General features: G+C 46.3%; 1 protein-coding gene across 1 annotated transcript in view; it reads right to left on the reverse strand.

The window, feature by feature from the left end:
* Positions 1–23,033, reverse strand: part of TLE2 (TLE family member 2, transcriptional corepressor) — a 238,579-nt gene that overhangs the window by 176,458 nt on the left and 39,088 nt on the right. The gene's annotated exons all lie outside the window — the stretch shown is intronic.

Below are 23,033 nucleotides of genomic sequence, written 5' to 3' on the forward strand. Positions count from 1 at the left end.
AGGGCATAAATATAAAAAGTTTGAAAATTGTGAAATTTTCAAAATTGTCGCCAATTTTCCAATATTTTCACAAATAAACGCAAGTTATAGGGAACAAATTTTAATACTATCATGAAGTACAATATGACACGAAAAAACAATCTCAGAATTAGTGGGATCCGTTGAAGAGTTCTAGAGTTTTTGTCTCACATTGACAGTGGTCAGAAATGAAAAAAATTGGCCTGGTCAGGATGGTGAAAACAGGCTCTGGGATGAAGGGGTTAATTAGCCATCTGTTTTTCTTTCAACAGATTCCGGTTTTATTTTTTTGCTTACTGTATCCAGTAAAGGTACCTTCACACTAAACAACTTTCCAACGACAACGATACGTGACGTTGCAGCGTCCTGGATAGCGATCTCGTTGAGTTTGACACGCAGCAGCGATCTGGATCCCGCTGTTATATCGTTGGTTGGAGCTAGAAGTCCAGAACTTTATTTGGTCGCTAGATCGGCGTGTATCGTCGTGTTTGACAGCAAAAGCAACGATGCCAGCAATGTTTTTACATGGAGCGTGAACGAGAAGTGAGTCGCCGTTACGTCACTGGATCGCTCCTGCATCGTTCTGGAGTTGCTGTGTTTGACGTCTCTACAGCGACCAAACAGCGACGCTCCAGCGATCTAGTTTAGGTCGGATCGTTGTCTATATCGCTGGAGCATCGCTTAGTGTAACGGTACCTTAAGGGTACCGTCTCACAAAACGATTTACCAACGATCATGACCAGCGATACGACCTGGCCGTGATCGTTGGTAAGTCGTTGTGTGGTCGCTGGAGAGCTGTCACACAGACAGCTCTCCAGCGACCAACGATGCCGAGGTCCCCGGGTAACCAGGGTAAACATCGGGTTACTAAGCGCAGGGCCGCGCTTAGTAACCCGATGTTTACCCTGGTTACCGTCGTAAATGTAAAAAAAAACAGTACATACTCACATTCCGGTGTCCGTCAGGTCCCTTGCCATCTGCTTCCCGCACTGACTGACTCCCGGCCGTAAAGTGAAAGCAGATCACAGCGGTGACGACACCGCTGTGATCTGCTTTCACTTTACGGCCGGGAGTCAGTCAGTGCGGGAAGCAGACGGCAAGGGACCTGACGGACACCGGAATGTGAGTATGTACTGTTTGGTTTTTTTTACATTTACGACGGTAACCAGGGTAAAGATCGGGTTACTAAGCGCGGCCCTGCGCTTAGTAACCCGATGTTTACCCTGGTTACAAGCGAACGCATCGTTGGATCGGTGTCACACACACCGATCCAACGATGACAGCGGGAGATCCAGCGACGAAAGAAAGTTCCAAACGATCTGCTATGACGTACGATTCTCAGCAGGGTCCCTGATCGCTGCTGCGTGTCAGACACAGCGATATCATATGGATATCGCTGGAACATCACGGATCGTACCGTCGTAGCGACAAAAGTGCCACTGTGAGACGGTACCCTAAGAGGCACCCTTATCTCCCTATAGCGATAACAGTGTTGACTTCAGAACAAGCACTCATGTTAATGTATCCAGAAACATAAGCTTAGAAGTAGGAAGTAGGAAGTAGGAAGAAGGTACTGAACCAGAACTGTCACTCAAGGAGGGGTACCCACCCCTCCCCAGCAACAAGGAAGTAAAAGAGACTGGAGAGTTGTGTGCTGTTCAAGACACAAAGTGAGAATAACTTTTTAAGTTTCCTGCCCACCCCCTCTTGCGCCCCTCCCCCCAAGTAAACATGTCTACTTGGGTCAGCAAAGTATGCATGTTCTCTCAATGGGGAGAAAGGAAAAGGTGGCTGCCAGGTATCATTGGTCGCATCAATGGACCAGCTGTGTCAAGATCAAACATGCCCAATTCTTCTTTCTCCTCACAACTGCCATTGGATGCTTAAACATACATTAAATAGTCGGCCCGTCCAGGCATCATTACAGCCCTGGTACCTATAATTCTTTATGATGTCACAGTTTATAGTCTAGTTATTTTGATGTCGCGGCATATGACATTTTATGTATGGCCACCTTTATAGGGGAAATATTGTAACAAAGTCATTTGAAATACTGTGACTCTTCAGCTTATTCTATTGTTTAGGAAATCATATTGCAAATTAAATCATCATTTTCATAATGGCTCAAAATCTGGCACGACTTGATGTTCCACTTCACCTTTGCTGGTGGCACTGTGAGCACAGAAGCAGTACAGTCCTTTCCACTTCTAGGGAAAAAAGAGATTGTCACATAATTTCAGGAAAACTCCCCAGCATGTTCAATAGTAGTGTGTTCATGCCATTGTGTACAGACCTGCACTGTGCAAACCAATGTCACCCTCATTACCACTAATGCTATAATAACAAAGACAGATGGAAAGCTTATATCTATTGGGGTTGTCACACTTTGAACAACCTCTTTTCTTTCAATTTCAAGTCGACCCAGGAATTGCTGCAGCTCCTCCTTCAGTTATTTCGGGCAGCCAGCTGGTATTAAAAGGGAATGATCTGACTGGGCTTTCATTTTTTTTCCAGTGACTACTGTGGGCAAAATTCAGTATAACATGCGTGGCATTCAAATACAGCATGACAGGCAATTAAATACCATATACAGTGGAGAAAAAAAAGTATTTAGTCAGCCACCAATTGTGCAAGTTCTCCCACTTAAAAAGACAGGAGAGGCCTGTAATTGACATCATAGGTAAACCACAACTATGAGAGTCAAAATGAGAGAAAACAAATCCAGAAAATCACCTTGTCTGATTTGGCAAGATTTGTTTTGCAAATTATGGTGGAAAATAAGGATTTGGTCATTAAAGTTCATCTCAATATTTTGTTATATACCCTTTCTTGGCAATGACAGTGGTCAAACGTTTTTGTAGGTCTTCACAAAGTTGACACACACTGTTGGTGATATGTTGGCCCATTCCACCATGCAGACCTCCTCTAGAGCAGTGATGTTTTGGGCCTGTCGCTCGGCAACACGGACTTTCAACTCCTTCCAAAGGTTTTCTATGGGGTTAAGATCTGGAGACTGGCTAGGCCACTCCAGGACCTTCATATGCTTCTTACGAAGCCACTCCTTTGTTGCCCTGGCAGTGTGCTTGGGATCATTATCATGCTGAAAGACCCATCCACGTTTCATCTTCAATGCCCGTGCTGACGAAAGGAGGTTTGCACTCAAAATTTCACGATACATGGCCCTATTCATTCTTTTATGTACACATATCAGTCGTCCTGGTCCCTTTGCAGAGAAACAGCCCCAAAGCATGATGTTGTCACCCCCATGCATTACAGTAGGTATGGTGTTCTTTGGATGCAACTCAGCATTCTATCTCCTCTAAACATGAGTTTTGGTTCTACCAAACAGTTCTACTTTGGTTTCATCAGACCATATGACATTCTCCCAATACTCTTCTGGATAATCCAAATGCTATCTAGCAAACTTCAGATGGGCCCGGACATCTACTGGCTTAAGCAGGGGGACATGTCTGGCACTGCAGGATCTGAGTCCCTGGCGGGGTAGTGTGTTACTGATGGTAGCCTTTGCTACGGTGGTCCCAGCTATATGCAGGTCATTCACTAGGCCCCCAGTGTGGTTCTGGGATTTTTGCTCACCATTCTTGTGATCATTTTGATCCCACGGGGTGAGATCTTGCATAGAGCCCCAGATCGAGGGAGATTATGAATGGTCTTGTGTATCTTCAATTTTCTTATTATTGCTCCCACAGTTGATTTCAGCACACCAAGCTGCTTGCCTGTTGTGAATTCTGTTCTCGAGCTCCCTCCTGTGGTTGTGAATGGTACTTCGGCGAGTTCTGTTCATGGACTCCCTCTGGTGGCTGTGAGTGGAGCTGCTGGTTCTGAGATTCCTTCTCCAGCTGATCTCGTTCAGGTCTTGGCTGGCTGCTCTATTTAACTCCACTCAGATTGTTACTTGATGCCAGCTGTCAATGTCCTAGTACTGGTTCAGTTCACTTGGATCTTTCAGATGACCTGTCTACTTCAGCAAAAGCTAAGTCCCTGCTAGCTTATTTGTTACCACTGTGTTTTTGTCCAGCTTGCTTTAATGAATTTATCTTGTTAGCTGGAAGCTCTGGGATGCAGAGTGGCACCACCGCGCCGTGAGTCGGTGCGGTGGTTTCTTTTGCACACTCTGCGTGGTTTTTTGTTAGTTTTTATGCTGACCGCAAAGATACCTTTTCTATCCTCAGTCTGTTTAGTCAAGTCTGGCCTCCTATGCTGAAACCTATTTCATTCCTGTGTTTGTGACTTCCATCTTAACTCACAGTCAATATATGTGGGGGCTGCCTATTTCTTTGGGGAACTTCTCTGAGGCAAGCTAGGCTGTATTTTCTATCTTTAGGGGTAGTTAGCTCTTAGGCTGTGAAGAGGCGTCTAGACAGAGTCAGGAACGCTCCACGGCTATTTTTAGTTGTTGTGATAGGATTAGGAATTGCGGTCAGCAGAGCTCCCACTTCCCAGAGCTCGTCCTGTGTCGCTAGTTTGCTCATCTGGTCATTTCTAGTGTTCCTAACCACCAGCCCTACATAACAGTACAGCTGGCCCGCAAAGTGTTAATGCATCTCAATAGAGGGATAAGAGAAGTTCTGAGACCATTTTTTTTCTCTGCAGTGTTTTTTGTATTTCTTTTCCCCTTAACCTCTGGGTGGTTCAGGACACAGGTGTAGATATGGACATTCAAGGTCTGTCCTCTTGTGTGGATCAACTCACTGCAAGGGTACAAAGCATTCAAGATTATGTAGTTCAGAACCCGATGTTAGAACCCAGAATTCCAATTCCTGATTTGTTTTCTGGGGATAGATCTAAGTTCCTGAATTTCAAAAATAATTGTAGACTGTTTTTTGCTTTGAAACCCCGCTCCTCTGGTGACCCCATTCAGCAAGTAAAAATCATTATTTCTCTGCTACGTGGCGACCCTCAAGACTGGGCATTTTCCCTTGCACCAGAAGATCCTGCATTGCGTAATGTAGATGCGTTTTTTCTGGCGCTTGGATTGCTTTATGATGAACCAGATTCAGTGGATCAGGCAGAGAAAATTTTGCTGGCTTTGTGTCAGGGTCAGGATGAAGCGGAGGTATATTGTCAGAAGTTCAGAAAGTGGTCTGTGCTTACTCAGTGGAATGAGTGTGCCCTGGCGGCAATTTTCAGAAAGGGTCTTTCTGAAGCCCTTAAGGATGTTATGGTGGGATTCCCCACGCCTGCTGGTCTGAATGAGTCTATGTCCTTGGCCATTCAGATCGATCGACGCTTACGTGAGCGCAAAAATGTGCACCATTTGGCGGTGTTTCCTGAGCAGAAGCCTGAGCCTATGCAATGTGATAGGACCTTGACCAGAGCTGAACGGCAAGAATATAGACGTCAGAATAGGCTGTGTTTTTACTGTGGTGACTCCACTCATGCTATCTCTGATTGTCCTAAGCGCACTAAATGGTTCGCTAGGTCTGCCACCATTGGTACGGTACAGCCAAAATTTCTTTTGTCCGTTACTCTGATCTGCTCTTTGTCGTCCTATTCTGTTATGGCATTTGTGGATTCAGGCGCTGCCCTGAATTTGATGGACTTGGAGTTCGCCAGGCGCTGTGGTTTTTTCTTGGAGCCCTTGCAGTATCCTATTCCATTGAGAGGAATTGATGCTACACCTTTGGCCAAGAATAAGCCTCAGTACTGGACTCAATTGACCATGTGCATGGCTCCTGCACATCAGGAGGATATTCGCTTTTTGGTGTTGCATAATCTGCATGATGTGGTCATTTTGGGTTTGCCATGGCTACAGGTCCATAATCCTGTATTGGACTGGAAATCAATGTCTGTATCCAGTTGGGGTTGTCAAGGGGTACTGTTCTGATCCTAGTGGCAAGGATCGCAAGTTAGACTAGCTAAGTAACTAAACCGACTACCAGCTCTGGGGAAGTGGTATCTGGATTGACCGCAACCTGATCCTATCCGCAAACAACTATAGGCAGCCGTGGAACGTTACCTGGAAATCCTAGACGTCTCTTCACGGCCTGAGAAACTACCTATTCCTAGAGGGAAAGTAAAGTCCTTACTTGCCTCAGAGAAATGACCCCAAAGATATAGAAAAGCCCCCCACAAATATTAATGGTGAGTTAAGGGGAAAGCACAAACGCAGAGATGAAATAGATTTATGTTATGGTTACCCCAATGACCATGGGAAAAAAATACAAAACGGACTAGCTCTCGGGTGATGGAAACTAAGGTCGACCGTGACCTGAACCTGACCCAACACTTACAGTAGCCGGGGGATGTACCTACGATGCCCTAGACACCACGCGCCAGCCGGAGATCTAACTACCCCTATAAGAGGAATATACAGGCCTACCTTACCTCCAGTGAGGAACCCCAAAAGATGATAGTAGGCCCCCACAGATATTGACGGTGAGTTCAGAGGAAATGACATACGTAGGATGAACAGCAGATTTAGCACAGTGAGGTCCGCTTACTAGATAGCAGAAGGACAGGAAAGAGTTACTTCACGGTCGACCTAAAAATCACTATTCAAAAACACCATCCAGAAATTACTTTAAACTCCAGTGACAACTCATGCCACTGGAGTAGTAATTTTCTGTCCACAAGAGCTTCCAGCACTGAAGAGTCACATTGCAGATAGCTGGACAAAAATAGCAAAACAAGAAACAAAATTCAACTTAGCTGAACTGGAACTTGAGGCAGGTGAATGCAACAGAATGCTACTAGCACATTGATGGCCGGCATGTGACTAACAGCCAAGCAGCCTTAAATAGGAAACTCCCCAAGAGGGTGGCGACAGGTAATCAGAGATGGAGGAAGGCACATAAGAGACACTACCATAACAGACCACCGGGGGAGCCCAAAAACCGAATTCACAACAGTACCCCCCCCTTAAGGAGGGGGCACCGAACCCTCACCAGAACCACCAGGGCGACCTGGATGAGCACTATGAAATGCACGAACCAAATCGGGAGCATGAACATCGGATGCTGTCACCCAAGAATTATCCTCCTGGCCATAACCTTTCCACTTAACCAGATACTGAAGTTTCCGTCTGGAAACACGGGAGTCCAAGATCTTTTCCACCACATACTCCAATTCACCCTCAACCAACACAGGAGCAGGTGGATCAGCAGAAGGAACAACCGGTACCTCATACCTCCGCAATAATGACCGATGGAAAACATTATGGATATTAAAAGATGCTGGGAGGTCCAAACGAAAGGACACAGGATTAAGAACCTCCAGAATCCTATAAGGGCCGATAAACCGAGGCTTAAACTTAGGAGACGAGACCTTCATAGGAACAAATCGAGAAGACAGCCACACCAGGTCCCCAACACAAAGACGAGGACCAATACGCCGATGACGATTAGTGAACTGTTGAGTCTTCTCCTGGGACAACTTCAGATTGTCCACAACCTGTCCCCAAATCTGATGCATCCTATCAACCACAGCATCCACTCCAGGACAATCCGAAGACTCCAATTGACCGGACGAAAACCGAGGGTGAAACCCTGAATTACAAAAAAATGGAGAAACCAAAGTGGCAGAACTAGCCCGATTGTTAAGGGCAAACTCTGCCAATGGCAAAAAGTCAAGCCAATCATCCTGATCAGCGGACACAAAACACCTCAAGTAAGTCTCCAAGGTCTGATTAGTACGCTCAGTCTGGCCATTAGTCTGAGGATGGAATGCAGACGAAAAAGACAAATCGATACCCATCCTGGCACAGAACGTCCGCCAAAATCTAGACACAAACTGAGTACCCCTGTCAGACACTATATTCTCAGGAATACCATGCAAACGCACCACATTCTGAAAAAATAGAGGAACCAACTCAGAGGAGGAGGGCAATTTGGGTAAAGGTACCAAATGAACCATCTTGGAAAAACGGTCACAAATCACCCAGATGACAGACATCCTACGAGAAACCGGAAGGTCAGAAATAAAGTCCATAGAGATGTGCGTCCAAGGCCTCTTAGGAATAGGCAAGGGCAACAACAACCCACTGGCCCTAGAACAGCAGGGCTTGGCCCGAGCACAAACATCACAAGACTGCACAAACATGCGCACATCTCGAGACAAAGAAGGCCACCAGAAGGACCTAGACACCAAATCCCTGGTGCCAAAAATTCCAGGATGACCTGTCAACGCGGAAGAATGAACCTCCGAGATAACTCTACTGGTCCAATCATCAGGGACAAACAGTCTACCAGGCGGACAGCGATCAGGCCTATCCACCTGAAACTCCTGCAAAGAACGCCGCAGGTCTGGGGAGACAGCTGACAATATCACCCCATCCTTCAGGATGCCGGTAGGTTCGGAATCACCAGGCGAGTCAGGCTCAAAACTCCTAGAGAGGGCATCCGCCTTCACATTCTTGGACCCAGGCAGATATGACACCACAAAGTTAAATCGGGAGAAAAACAACGACCAGCGCGCCTGTCTAGGATTCAGACGCCTGGCCGACTCAAGATAAATTAGATTCTTGTGGTCAGTGAGGACCACCACCTGGTGTCTAGCACCCTCAAGCCAATGACGCCACTCCTCAAACGCCCACTTCATGGCCAGAAGTTCCCGATTTCCCACATCATAATTTCGCTCAGCGGGCGAAAACTTTCGGGAGAAAAACGCACATGGTCTCATTACTGAGCAGTCAGGATCTTTCTGCGACAAAACTGCACCTGCTCCGATCTCCGAAGCATCCACCTCAACCTGGAACGGAAGTAACACATCAGGTTGGCGCAACACAGGAGCGGAAGAAAAGCGGCGCTTAAGCTCTTGAAAGGCCTCCACAGCCGCAGAGGACCAATTAGCAACATCAGCACCCTTTTTGGTCAAATCAGTCAAAGGTTTAGCAATGGCAGAAAAACCCGCTATAAATCGGCGATAGAAATTAGCAAAACCCAAGAACTTTTGCAGACTCTTCAAAGAAGTAGGTTGCATCCAATCACAAATAGCCTGGACCTTGACAGGGTCCATCTCCATAGATGAAGGGGAAAAAATATATCCCAAAAAGGAAATTCTCTGAACTCCAAAACTACACTTTGAGCCCTTTACAAAAAGAGAATTAGCTCGCAAAACCTGAAAAACTCTCCTGACCTGTTGAACGTGAGATTCCCAGTCCTCCGAAAAAACAAGAATATCATCCAAATACACAATCATAAACTTATCCAGATATTCACGGAAAATATCGTGCATAAAGGACTGAAAAACGGAAGGAGCATTTGCGAGACCGAAAGGCATTACCAAATACTCAAAATGGCCTTCAGGCGTATTAAATGCGGTCTTCCACTCATCCCCCTGCTTAATCCGCACCAAATTATACGCACCACGTAGATCGATCTTAGTGAACCACTTAGCCCCCTTTATACGAGCAAACAGATCAGTCAGTAAAGGTAACGGGTACTGGTATTTAACTGTAATCTTATTCAAAAGTCGATAGTCGATACAAGGTCTCAATGAACCATCCTTTTTACCTACAAAGAAAAATCCTGCCCCTAGTGGAGACAACGAGGGGCGAATATGACCCTTTTCCAAGGATTCTCTGATATACTCCCGCATAGCAGTATGTTCAGGTACAGACAAATTAAACAAGCGACCCTTAGGAAACTTACTACCGGGGATCAATTCAATAGCGCAGTCACACTCTCTGTGGGGAGGGAGAGAATCAACTTTAGGCTCTTGAAAGACATCATAAAAATCTGACAGAAATGCTGGGATCTCAGAGGGAGTAGATGAAGAAATAGGAACCAAAGGTGCATCCCCATGAATACCCCGACATCCCCAGCTCAACACAGACATAGATTTCCAGTCCAAGACGGGATTATGAATCTGTAACCATGGTAATCCAAGCACTAAGACATCATGTAGGTTATATAATACAAGGAAACGAATAATCTCCTGATGGTCTGGGGTAAGACGCATAGTCACTTGTGTCCAATATTGTGGTTTATTGCTAGCCAAAGGTGTAGAATCAATACCCTTCAGGGGAATAGAAACTTCCAACGGCTCCAAATCAAACCCACAACGCTTGGCAAAGGACCAATCCATGAGACTCAGAGCGGCGCCAGAATCCACATAAGCATTCACAGTCACAGATGATAAGGTACAAATCAATGTCACGGACAAAAGAAATTTTGACTGCAAGGTACCTGTAGAAAAAGATTTATCAACCTTTTTATCAACCTTATTTATACGTTTAGAGCATGCTGATATAACATGAGCTGGATCTCCACAGTAGAAGCACAATCCATTTTTGCGCCTGTAATTTTGACGTTCGCCTCTAGACAAAACACGATCGCATTGCATATGCTCCAATGCCTTTTCAGAGGTCACCGCCAAATGGTGCACAGGTCTTTGCTCAGAAGACACCGCCATATGGTGCACAGGTTTTTGCTCAGAAGATACCACCATATGGTGCACAGATTCTTCCTCAGAAGACCCCGCCATATGGTGCACAGATTTGCGCTCCCGCAAACGCCGATCAATCTGGATAGCCAATTTCATGGCATCATTCAGACCTGTAGGCACAGGGAACCCCACCATGACATCCTTCACGGCATCAGAGAGACCTTCTCTGAAATTAGCTGCTAAAGCGCACTCATTCCATTTAGTAAGCACCGACCATTTACGGAATTTCTGGCAGTATATCTCAGCTTCATCTTGCCCTTGGGAAAGAGCTATCAAGGCTTTCTCAGCCAAAATCTCCAAATTAGGTTCTTCATAAAGCAACCCCAAAGCCTGAAAAAACGCATCTACATTTAACAACGCAGGATCCCCTGGCGATAATGCAAATGCCCAACTTTGTGGGTCGCCGCGCAGTAGAGAGATAACAATTTTAACTTGTTGAGTCTGATCACCAGCAGAGTGAGATCTCAGAGACAAAAACAATTTGCAATTTTCTCTGAAACTCAAAAACCGGGATCTGTCTCCGGTAAAGTATTCAGGCAGAGGAATCTTAGGTTCAGACATTGGAGCACGTATAACAAAATCTTGTAGGTTCTGTACTTTTGTCGCAAGGTTATTCAAACCCGCAACTAAACTCTGTGGATCCATGTTTCAAATGGGTGTAACCCAAGCATTCAGAGGTTAAGAGGAGAGGAGAAAAAAAAAAGGCTGAAGACTGCAGTTTAAGCAAGGAATACAAATGATCAAACTAAGGTGCACTTTCAAACACAGAAAAAAAAAAACCTTTTCTTCTCCTTCCTACTTTAGTGCATATTTTAACACATAGATTTTTTACTGGCCGGCCAAACTGTTATGGTTACCCCAATGACCATGGGAAAAAAATACAAAACGGACTACAGTGCCTACAAGTAGTATTCAACCCCCTGCAGATTTAGCAGGTTTACACATTTGGAATTAACTTGGCATTGTGACATTTGGACTGTAGATCAGCCTGGAAGTGTGAAATGCACTGCAGCAAAAAAGAATGTTATTTCTTTGTTTATTTTTTTTTTAAATTGTGAAAAGTCTTTTCAGAGGGTCATTTATTATTCAACCCCTCATCCCACGAGAATTCTGTTTGGTTCCCCTAAAGTATTAAGAAGTAGTTCAGGCACAAAGAACAATGAGCTTCACATGTTTGTATTAATTATCTCTTTTTCCAGCCTTTTCTGACTATTTAAGACCCTCCCCAAACTTGTGAACAGCACTCAAAAATGGTCAACATGGGAAAGACAAAGGAGCATTCCAAGGCCATCAGAGACAAGATCGTGGAGGGTCACAAGGCTGGCAAGGGGTACAAAACCCTTTCCAAGGAGTTGGGCCTACCTGTTTCCACTGTTGGGAGCATCATCCGGAAGTGGAAGGCTTATGGAACTACTGTTAGCCTTCCACGGCCTGGACAGCCTTTGAAAGTTTCCTCCCGTGCCGAGGCCAGGCTTGTCCGAAGAGTCAAGGCTAACCCAAGGACAACAAGGAAGGAGCTCCGGGAAGATCTCATGGCAGTGGGGACATTGGTTTCAGTCAATACCATGAGTAACGTACTCCACCGCAATGGTCTCCGTTCCAGACGAGCCCATAAGGTACCTTTACTTTCAAAGCGTCATGTCAAGGCTCGTCTACAGTTTGCTCATGATCACTTGGAGGACTCTGAGACTGACTGGTTCAAGGTTCTCTGGTCTGATGAGACCAAGATCGAGATCTTTGGTGCCAACCACACACGTGACGTTTGGAGACTGGATGGCACTGCATACGACCCCAAGAATACCATCCCTACAGTCAAGCATGGTGGTGGCAGCATCATGCTGTGGGGCTGTTTCTCAGCCAAGGGTCCTGGCCATCTGGTCCGCATCCATGGGAAGATGGATAGCACGGCCTACCTGGAGATTTTGACCAAGAACCTCCGCTCCTCCATCAAGGATCTTAAGATGGGTCGTCATTTCATCTTCCAACAAGACAACGACCCAAAGCACACAGCCAAGAAAACCAAGGCCTGGTTCAAGAGGCAAAAAATCAAGGTGTTGCAGTGGCCTAGTCAGTCTCCTGACCTTAACCCAATTGAAAACTTGTGGAAGGAGCTCAAGATTAAAGTCCACATGAGACACCCAAAGAACCTAGATAACTTGGAGAAGATCTGCATGGAGGAGTGGGCCAAGATAACTCCAGAGACCTGTGCCGGCCTGATCAGGTCTTATAAAAGACGATTATTAGCTGTAATTGCAAACAAAGGTTATTCCACAAAATATTAAACCTAGGGGTTGAATAATAATTGACCCACACTTTTATGTTTAAAATTTATAAAAATTTAACTGAGCAACAAAACTTTTTGGTTTGTAAGATTTATGCATCTGTTAATAAATCCTGCTCTTGTTTGAAGTTTGAAGGCTCTAACTTATTTGCATCTTATTAAACCTGCTAAATCTGCAGGGGGTTGAATACTACTTGTAGGCACTGTAGCTCTCGGGTGATGGAAACTAAGGTCGACCGTGACCTGAACCTGACCCAACACTTACAGTAGCCGGGGGATGTACCTACGATGCCCTAGACACCACGCGCCAGCCGGAGATCTAACTACCCCTATAAGAGGAATATACAGGCCTACCTTACCTCCAGTGAGGAACCCCAAAAGATGATAGTAGGCCCCCACAGATATTGACGGTGAGTTCAGAGGAAATGACATACGTAGGATGAACAGCAGATTTAGCACAGTGAGGTCCGCTTACTAGATAGCAGAAGGACAGGAAAGAGTTACTTCACGGTCGACCTAAAAATCACTATTCAAAAACACCATCCAGAAATTACTTTAAACTCCAGTGACAACTCATGCCACTGGAGTAGTAATTTTCTGTCCACAAGAGCTTCCAGCACTGAAGAGTCACATTGCAGATAGCTGGACAAAAATAGCAAAACAAGAAACAAAATTCAACTTAGCTGAACTGGAACTTGAGGCAGGTGAATGCAACAGAATGCTACTAGCACATTGATGGCCGGCATGTGACTAACAGCCAAGCAGCCTTAAATAGGAAACTCCCCAAGAGGGTGGCGACAGGTAATCAGAGATGGAGGAAGGCACATAAGAGACACTACCATAACAGACCACCGGGGGAGCCCAAAAACCGAATTCACAACAGATTTAGCAAATGAGGCCCGCTAATACTAGATAGCAGAAAATAGGAAGGGAGCTGTGCGGTCAATAGAAAACCCTAAGCAAAATATCCACGCAGAGATTGCTCGAGCCCCCGCACCAACTAACGGTGCGGGGGAAGCAACTCCGTACCCCAGAGCTTACCAGCAGCAAGAACTCACATATTAGCAAGCTGGACCTAACTCATCATACACTGAAATCATATTGCAGACTGATGAGCAAAAAATAATCAAACAGAAACTTAGCTTCTCCAGAAGAGACTGAAAACGAAGATAATCAGGGGAGATCAGAATAGCACTGAATACATCGACAGCCGGCAACAAGTGGAGGTGAAGCAGAGCTAAATAGGAAACTCCCTAGTGCATAACGAGGCAGCTGATCCAGCCACAGATCCGCAGGATAACAAACAAAGCCACCAGGGGGAGCCCAAAAACAAAACTCACACAATACCACCTGTGAACACAAGAGGGAGCCCGAAAACAGAGTTCACAACAGTACCCCCCCCTTGAGGAGGGGTCACCGAACCCTCATCAAAAACCCCCAGGACGATCAGGGTGAGCCACATGGAAGGCACGAACCAAATCAGCCGCATGAACATCAGAGGCGACAACCCAGGAATTATCCTCCTGACCATAGCCCTTCCACTTAACCAAATACTGAAGCCTCCGTCTAGAAATACGAGAATCCAAGATCTTCTCCACCACGTATTCCAATTCTCCCTCAACCAGCACAGGGGCAGGAGGCTCAACCGAAGGAACCACAGGCACCACATACCTCCGCAACAACGACCGATGGAACACATTATGAATAGCAAAAGATGCTGGGAGGTCCAAACGAAATGACACAGGGTTAAGGACTTCCAAAATCTTATAAGGACCGATAAACCGAGGCTTGAACTTAGGAGAGGAGACCTTCATAGGAACAAAGCGAGAAGACAACCACACCAAGTCCCCAACGCGAAGTCGGGGACCCACACAGCGACGGCGGTTGGCAAAGCGCTGAGCTTTCTCTTGTGACAGCATCAAATTGTCCACCACATGATCCCAGATCTGATGCAACCTATCCACCACAAGATCCACTCCAGGACAGTCAGAAGGCTCCACCTGACCCGAGGAAAAACGAGGATGAAACCCCGAATTACAAAAAAAAGGCGAAACCAAAGTAGCAGAACTAGCCCGATTATTAAGGGCAAATTCGGCCAATGGCAAAAAAGCCACCCAGTCGTCCTGATCAGCAGAAACAAAACATCTTAAATAGGTTTCCAAGGTCTGATTAGTTCGCTCGGTCTGGCCATTCGTCTGAGGATGGAAGGCCGACGAAAAAGACAAATCAATGCCCATCTTAGCACAAAAGGTCCGCCAAAATCTAGACACAAACTGGGATCCTCTGTCGGAAACAATATTCTCAGGGATCCCGTGCAAACGAACCACATTTTGAAAAAACAGCGGAACCAACTCGGAGGAGGAAGGCAACTTAGGCAAGGGCACCAAATGGACCATCTTAGAAAAACGATCACACACCACCCAGATGACAGACATTCTCTGAGAGACAGGGAAATCTGAAATAAAGTCCATGGAAATGTGCGTCCAAGGCCTCTTCGGGACAGGCAAAGGTAACAGCAAACCACTGGCACGAGAACAGCAAGGCTTAGCCTGAGCACAAATTCCACAAGACGGCACAAAGGAACGCACATCCCGCGACAAGGAAGGCCACCAAAAGTACCTGGCCACCAAATCTCTGGTACCAAATATTCCAGGATGGCCTGCCAACACCGAAGAATGAACCTCGGAAATAACTCTGTTGGTCCATCTATCTGGGACAAACAGTCTCTCCAGTGGACAACGGTCAGGTCTATCCGTCTGAAACTCCTGCAGCACTCGTCGCAAATCTAGGGAGATGGCAGACAAAATCACCCCTTCTCTGAGGATACCAGCCGGCTCAGAATCTCCAGGAGAGTCAGGCACAAAACTCCTAGAAAGAGCATCAGCCTTCACATTCTTCGAACAGGCAGGTACGAGACCACGAAATCAAAACGAGAGAAAAACAACGACCAACGAGCCTGTCTAGGATTCAGCCGCTTGGCCGACTCGAGATAAATCAGATTTTTGTGATCAGTCAAGACCACCACACAATGCTTAGCTCCCTCGAGCCAATGTCGCCACTCCTCAAATGCCCACTTCATAGCCAACAACTCCCGATTACCGACATCATAATTCCGCTCGGCAGGCGAAAACTTTCTTGAAATGAAAGCACATGGCTTCATCACAGAGCCATCAGAGCTTCTCTGCAACAAAACAGCCCCCGCTCCAATCTCAGAAGCATCAACCTCGACCTGGAAAGGAAGAGAGACATCCGGCTGACACAAGACCGGAGCCGAGGAAAAACCGGCGCTTCAGCTCCCGAAAGGCCTCCACAGCCGCAGGAGACCAATTAGTAACATCAGAACCCTTCTTGGTCAAATCCGTCAAAGGCTTAACAACACCAGAAAAATTAGCGATGAAGCGACGGTAAAAATTAGCATAACCCAAGAACTTCTGAAGACTCTTAACAGATGTAGGCTGAGTCCAGTCATGAATAGCCTGAACCTTGACTGGGTCCATCTCAATAGTAGAAGGGGAAAAAATGAAACCCAAAAAAGAAACCTTCTGGACTCCAAAAAGACATTTTGAGCCCTTCACAAATAAAGCATTGGCACGCAGGACCTGAAACACCATCCTGACCTGCTTAACATGGGACTCCCAATCATCAGAAAAAAACAGAATATCATCCAGATACACAATCATAAATTTATCCAGATACTCGCGGAAGATGTCGTGCATGAAAGACTGAAGGAGCGTTAGAAAGTCCAAAAGGCATCACCAAGTACTCGAAATGGCCTTCGGGCGTATTAAATGCAGTTTTCCATTCATCACCCTGCTTAATACGCACAAGGTTATACGCACCACGAAGATCTATCTTGGTGAACCAACTAGACCCCCTAATGCGAGCAAACAGATCAGATAACAATGGCAAATAGGGTTGAGCGAAACGGGTCGGCAATTTTAAGAAGTCGCCGACTTTTGGCAAAGTCGGGTTTCATGAAACCCGACCCGACCCCTGTGTGGTGTCGGCCATGAAGTCGGCGATCTTCTGAATCTGGAATCGGAATTCCGATACCGATTCCCGATATGTTTAAGATATCGGGAATTGGTATCGGAATTCAGATTTAAGTGTAAAATAAAGAATTAAAATAAAAAATATCGCTATGCTTACCCTCTGACGGGCCCTGGTACTAACCGGGAACCTTCCTTTCTTAGAATCAGCCTTCCAGGACCTTGCGGTGACGTCACGGTGACGTCGCGGCTTGTGATTGGTCACGCGGCCGCCCATGTCCAAAGGTCCTGGAAGGGCTGATTCTTAGGAAGGAAGGCTGCCGGAACGAAGCCGAGGGTGAGTATATTCCTATTAGGTATATACTCACCCTCGGACACGCCCTGCTTCTTTCCGGCAGCCTTCCTTCCTAAGAATCAGCCCTTCCAGGACCTTCGGTGACGTCACGGTGACGTCGCAGCTTGTGATTGGTCGCACGAGCGGTCACATGGGCGGCCGCGCGACTAATCACAAGCCGCGACGTCACCGTGACGTCACCGCAAGGTCCTGGAAGGCTGATTCTAAGGAAGGAAAGTTCCCGGTTAGTACCAGGGCCCGTCAGAGGGTAAGTATAGCGATATTTTATATTTTAATTCTTTATTTTACACTTAAATATGGATCCCAGGGCCTGAAGGAGAGTTTCCGCTCCTTCAGACCCTGGGAACCATTGGAAACCCAATGCACTGCATTGGGTTTCGAGTTTCGGCCGACCCCGACCCCGACTTTTTTATAGGATCGGCCGATTTTACTCGACCCGACTTTTGAAAAAGTCGGGTTTCGTGAAACCCGACCCGATCCTATAAAAGTAAAGGTCGCTCAACCCTAATGGCAAAGGATACTGAAATTTGACCGTGATTTTATTTAGAAGGCGATAATCAATACAAGGTCTCAGGGAACCATCCTTCTTAGCCACAAAAAAGAATCCCGCACCCAGAGGGGAGGAGGAGGGGCGAATAAGTCCTTTCTCCAAAGACTCCTTTATATAGCTCCGCATAGCAGCATGCTCCGGCACTGACAAATTGAAAAGTCGTCCCTTAGGAAACTTACTACCAGGAATCAAATTTACAGCACAATCACAATCCCTATGAGGAGGTAGAGAACTGAGTTTGGGCTCATCAAATACATCCTGGTAGTCCGACAAAAACGCAGGGACTTCAGAATGAGTGGATGAAGCAATTGACACCACAGAAGCGTCGCCATGAATTCCCTGGCAACCCCAACTTGACACAGACATTGCTTTCCAATCCAGGACTGGATTATGAGTCTGCAACCATGGCAGACCCAACACGACAACATCATGCAAATTATGCAGAACAAGAAAGCGAATCACCTCCTGATGAACAGGAGTCATGCACATGGTCACTTGCGTCCAGTACTGAGGTTTATTCATAGCCAATGGTGTAGCATCAATACCCCTTAGTGGAATAGGGAATTTTAAAGGCTCCAAAACAAAACCACAGCGCCGGGCAAATGACAAATATATCAGGCTCAGGGCAGCACCTGAATCTACAAAAGCCATAACCGGGTAAGATTACAGGGAACAAATCAGGGTAACAGACAAAATGAACTTAGGCTGTAAAGTACCGATGGTGACAGATTTATCAATCTTTTTTGTGCGCTTAGAGCATGCTGAGATAACATGAGCTGAGTCACCACAGTAAAAGCACAACCCATTTTGCCGTCTATAATTTTGCCGTTCACTTCTGGTCCGAATTCTATCACATTGCATAGACTCAGGTGTCTGTTCAGAAGACACCGCCAAATGGTGCGCAGGTTTGCGCTCCCGCAAACGCCGATCAATCTGAATGGCCAGAGTCATTGACTCATTCAGACCTGCAGGCGTAGGGAACCCCACCATGACATTCTTAATGGCTTCAGAAAGACCCTTTCTGAAATTTGCAGCCAGGGCACACTCATTCCATTGAGTAAGCACCGACCATTTCCGAAATTTCTGGCAATACACCTCTGCTTCATCTTGCCCCTGAGAGAGGGCCAACAAAGCTTTTTCAGCCTGGTTCTCAAGATTAGGTTCCTCATAGAGCAATCCAAGGGCCAGAAAAAACGCATCCACACTGAGCAATGCAGGATCCCCTGGCGCCAATGCGAAGGCCCAATCTTGAGGGTCGCCGCGCAAGAAAGAAATAATAATCTTAACTTGCTGAACGGAATCACCAGAGGAACGAGGTTTCAAAGAAAGAAACAATTTGCAATTGTTCTTAAAATTCAGGAACCTAGATCTATCTCCAGAAAACAACTCCGGAATAGGTATTCTAGGCTCTGACATAGGACTGTGAACAACAAAATCCTGAATACTTTGTACCCGTGCAGCAAGATGATCTACACTGGAGGCCAAACTCTGGATATCCATGTCAGCAGCTGAACTCAGAGCCACACCAAAATTAAGAGGAGGAGAGAAGCTAGACACACAGCAGCTAGACACACGGCAAAAAAAAACAACATTTTCTCAAGGCTTCTCTTCTCCTGCTTCTGCCATGCAATTAACACTTTATGGGCCGGCTGTACTGTTCTGATCCTAGTGGCAAGGATCGCAAGTTAGACTAGCTAAGTAACTAAACCGACGACCAGCTCTGGGGAAGTAGTATCTGGATTGACCGCAACCTGATCCTATCCGCAAACAACTATAGGCAGCCGTGGAACGTTACCTGGAAATCCTAGACGTCTCTTCACGGCCTGAGAAACTACCTATTCCTAGAGGGAAAGTAAAGTCCTTACTTGCCTCAGAGAAATGACCCCAAAGATATAGAAAAGCCCCCCACAAATATTAATGGTGAGTTAAGGGGAAAGCACAAACGCAGAGATGAAATAGATTTAGCAAATGAGGCCCGCTAACACTAGATAGCAGAAAATAGGAAGAAAGCTGTGCGGTCAATAGAAAACCCTAAGCAAAATATCCACGCAGAGATTGCTCGAGCCCCCGCACCAACTAACGGTGCGGGGGAAGCAACTCCGTACCCCAGAGCTTACCAGCAGCAAGAACTCACATATTAGCAAGCTGGACCTAACTCATCATACACTGAAATCATATTGCAGACTGATGAGCAAAAAATAATCAAACAGAAACTTAGCTTCTCCAGAAGAGACTGAAAACGAAGATAATCAGGGGAGATCAGAATAGCACTGAATACATCGACAGCCGGCAACAAGTGGAGGTGAAGCAGAGCTAAATAGGAAACTCCCTAGTGCATAACGAGGCAGCTGATCCAGCCACAGATCCGCAGGATAACAAACAAAGCCACCAGGGGGAGCCCAAAAACAAAACTCACACAATACCACCTGTGACCACAAGAGGGAGCCCGAAAACAGAGTTCACAACAGGGTACATGGGGATGTTCCATTGTTGTCTATTTCTGAGTTCTTGTCAGATTACCGGGATGTATTTGATGAGCCCAAATCCAGTGCCCTACCTCCTCATAGGGATTGCGATTGTGCTATTAATTTGATTCCTGGTAGTAAGTTTCCGAAGGGCCGACTGTTCAATTTATCTGTGCCAGAACACGCTGCAATGCGGAGTTATATAAAGGAGTCCTTGGAGAAAGGGCATATTCGCCCGTCGTCGTCACCGTTGGGAGCAGGGTTCTTTTTTGTGGCCAAGAAGGATGGTTCTCTGAGACCTTGTATATATTACCGCCTTCTTAATAAAATCACCGTCAAATTTCAGTACCCTTTGCCACTACTGTCTGATTTGTTTGCTCGGATTAAGGGAGCTAGCTGGTTCACCAAGATAGATCTTCGAGGGGCGTATAATCTTGTGCGTATTAAACGGGGCGACGAATGGAAAACAGCATTTAATACGCCCGAGGGCCATTTTGAGTACTTGGTGATGCCATTCGGGCTTTCTAATGCTCCATCTGTGTTTCAGTCCTTTATGCATGACATCTTCCGAAAGTACCTGGATAGATTCATGATTGTATATTTGGATGATATTTTGGTCTTTTCGGACGATTGGGAGTCTCATGTGAAGCAGGTCAGAATGGTGTTCCAGGTCCTTTGTGCTCATTCCTTGTTTGTGAAGGGGTCTAAATGTCTCTTTGGAGTTCAGAAGGTTTCATTTTTGGGTTTCATTTTTTCCCCTTCTACTATCGAGATGGACCCTGTTAAAGTTCAGGCCATTTATGATTGGACTCAGCCTACTTCTGTGAAGAGCCTTCAGAAATTTCTGGGCTTTGCTAATTTTTACCGTCGCTTCATCGCTAATTTTTCTAGTGTTGTTAAACCATTGACTGATTTAACCAAGAAAGGTGCTGATGTGGTCAATTGGTCCTCTGCGGCCGTTGAGGCTTTTCAGGAGCTGAAGCGTCGTTTTTCTTCTGCCCCTGTGTTGTGTCAGCCAGATGTTTCGCTCCCGTTTCAGGTTGAGGTGGATGCTTCTGAGATTGGAGCAGAGGCTGTTTTGTCTCAAAGAGGTTCTGATGGCTCTGTAATGAAACCATGTGCTTTCTTTTCTAGAAAGTTTTCGCCTGCTGAGCGCAATTATGATGTGGGTAATCGAGAGTTGTTGGCTATGAAGTGGGCATTTGAGGAGTGGCGACATTGGCTTGAGGGAGCCAAACATCGCGTGGTGGTCTTGACGGATCACAAGAATCTGACTTATCTCGAGTCTGCCAAGCGTTTGAATCCTAGACAGGCTCGATGGTCGCTGTTTTTCTCCCGCTTCAATTTTGTGGTTTCGTACCTTCCGGGTTCTAAGAATGTGAAGGCTGATGCTTTTTCTAGGAGTTTTGTGCCTGATTCTCCGGGAGTTCCTGAGCCGGCTGGTATTCTCAAAGAGGGGGTAATTTTGTCTGCCATCTCCCCTGATTTGCGGCGGGTGCTGCAGGAGTTTCAGGCTGATAGACCTGACCGTTGCCCAGCGGAGAAGCTGTTTGTCCCTGATAGATGGACTAGTAGAGTTATCTCTGAGGTTTATTGTTCGGTGTTGGCTGGTCATCCTGGAATCTTTGGTACCAGAGATTTGGTGGCTAGATCCTTTTGGTGGCCTTCCTTGTCACGAGATGTGCGTTCTTTTGTGCAGTCCTGTGGGACTTGTGCTCGGGCTAAGCCCTGCTGCTCTCGTGCCAGTGGGTTGCTTTTGCCCTTGCCGGTCCCGAAAAGGCCCTGGACGCATATTTCCATGGATTTTATTTCAGATCTCCCTGTCTCTCAGAGGATGTCAGTTATCTGGGTGGTTTGTGATCGCTTCTCTAAGATGGTCCATTTGGTACCTTTGCCTAAATTGCCTTCCTCCTCTGATTTGGTTCCATTGTTTTTCCAGCATGTGGTTCGGTTGCATGGCATTCCGGAGAACATCGTGTCGGACAGAGGTTCCCAGTTTGTTTCAAGATTTTGGCGGTCCTTTTGTGCTAAGATGGGCATTGATTTGTCTTTTTCTTCAGCTTTCCATCCTCAGACAAATGGCCAAACCGAACGAACCAATCAGACTTTGGAAACATATCTGAGATGCTTTGTTTCTGCTGATCAGGATGATTGGGTGTCCTTCTTGCCTTTGGCTGAGTTCGCCCTTAATAATCGGGCCAGCTCGGCTACTTTGGTTTCGCCTTTTTTCTGTAATTCTGGTTTCCACCCTCGTTTTTCTTCAGGGCAGGTTGAGCCTTCGGACTGTCCTGGTGTGGATTCTGTGGTGGACAGGTTGCAGCAAATTTGGACTCACGTAGTGGACAATTTGACATTGTCCCAGGAGAAGGCTCAACGTTTCGCTAACCGCCGTCGCTGTGTTGGTCCCCGACTTCGTGTTGGGGATTCGGTTTGGTTGTCGTCTCGTTTTGTTCTTATGAAGGTTTCGTCTCCTAAGTTTAAGCCTCGTTTCATTGGTCCTTATAAGATTTCAGAAATTATTAATCCTGTGTCATTTCGTTTGGACCTTCCAGCTTCTTTCGCCATCCATAATGTGTTCCATAGGTCGTTGTTGCGGAGATATGTGGCTCCTATGGTTCCCTCCGTTGATCCTCCTGCCCCGGTGTTGGTTGAGGGGGAGTTGGAGTATGTGGTGGAGAAGATTTTGGATTCTCGTATTTCGAGACGGAAACTTCAGTATCTGGTCAAGTGGAAAGGTTATGGTCAGGAGGATAATTCCTGGGTGGTTGCCTCTGATGTTCATGCTGCCGATCTTGTTCGTGCCTTTCATTTGGCTCGCCCGGCGCGGCCTGGGGGCTCTGGTGAGGGTTCGGTGACCCCTCCTCAAGGGGGGGTACTGTTGTGAATTCTGTTCTCGAGCTCCCTCCTGTGGTTGTGAATGGTACTTCGGCGAGTTCTGTTCATGGACTCCCTCTGGTGGCTGTGAGTG

Source organism: Ranitomeya variabilis, chromosome 1, assembly GCF_051348905.1.
Source record: "Ranitomeya variabilis isolate aRanVar5 chromosome 1, aRanVar5.hap1, whole genome shotgun sequence".
NCBI lineage: Eukaryota > Metazoa > Chordata > Amphibia > Anura > Dendrobatidae > Ranitomeya > Ranitomeya variabilis.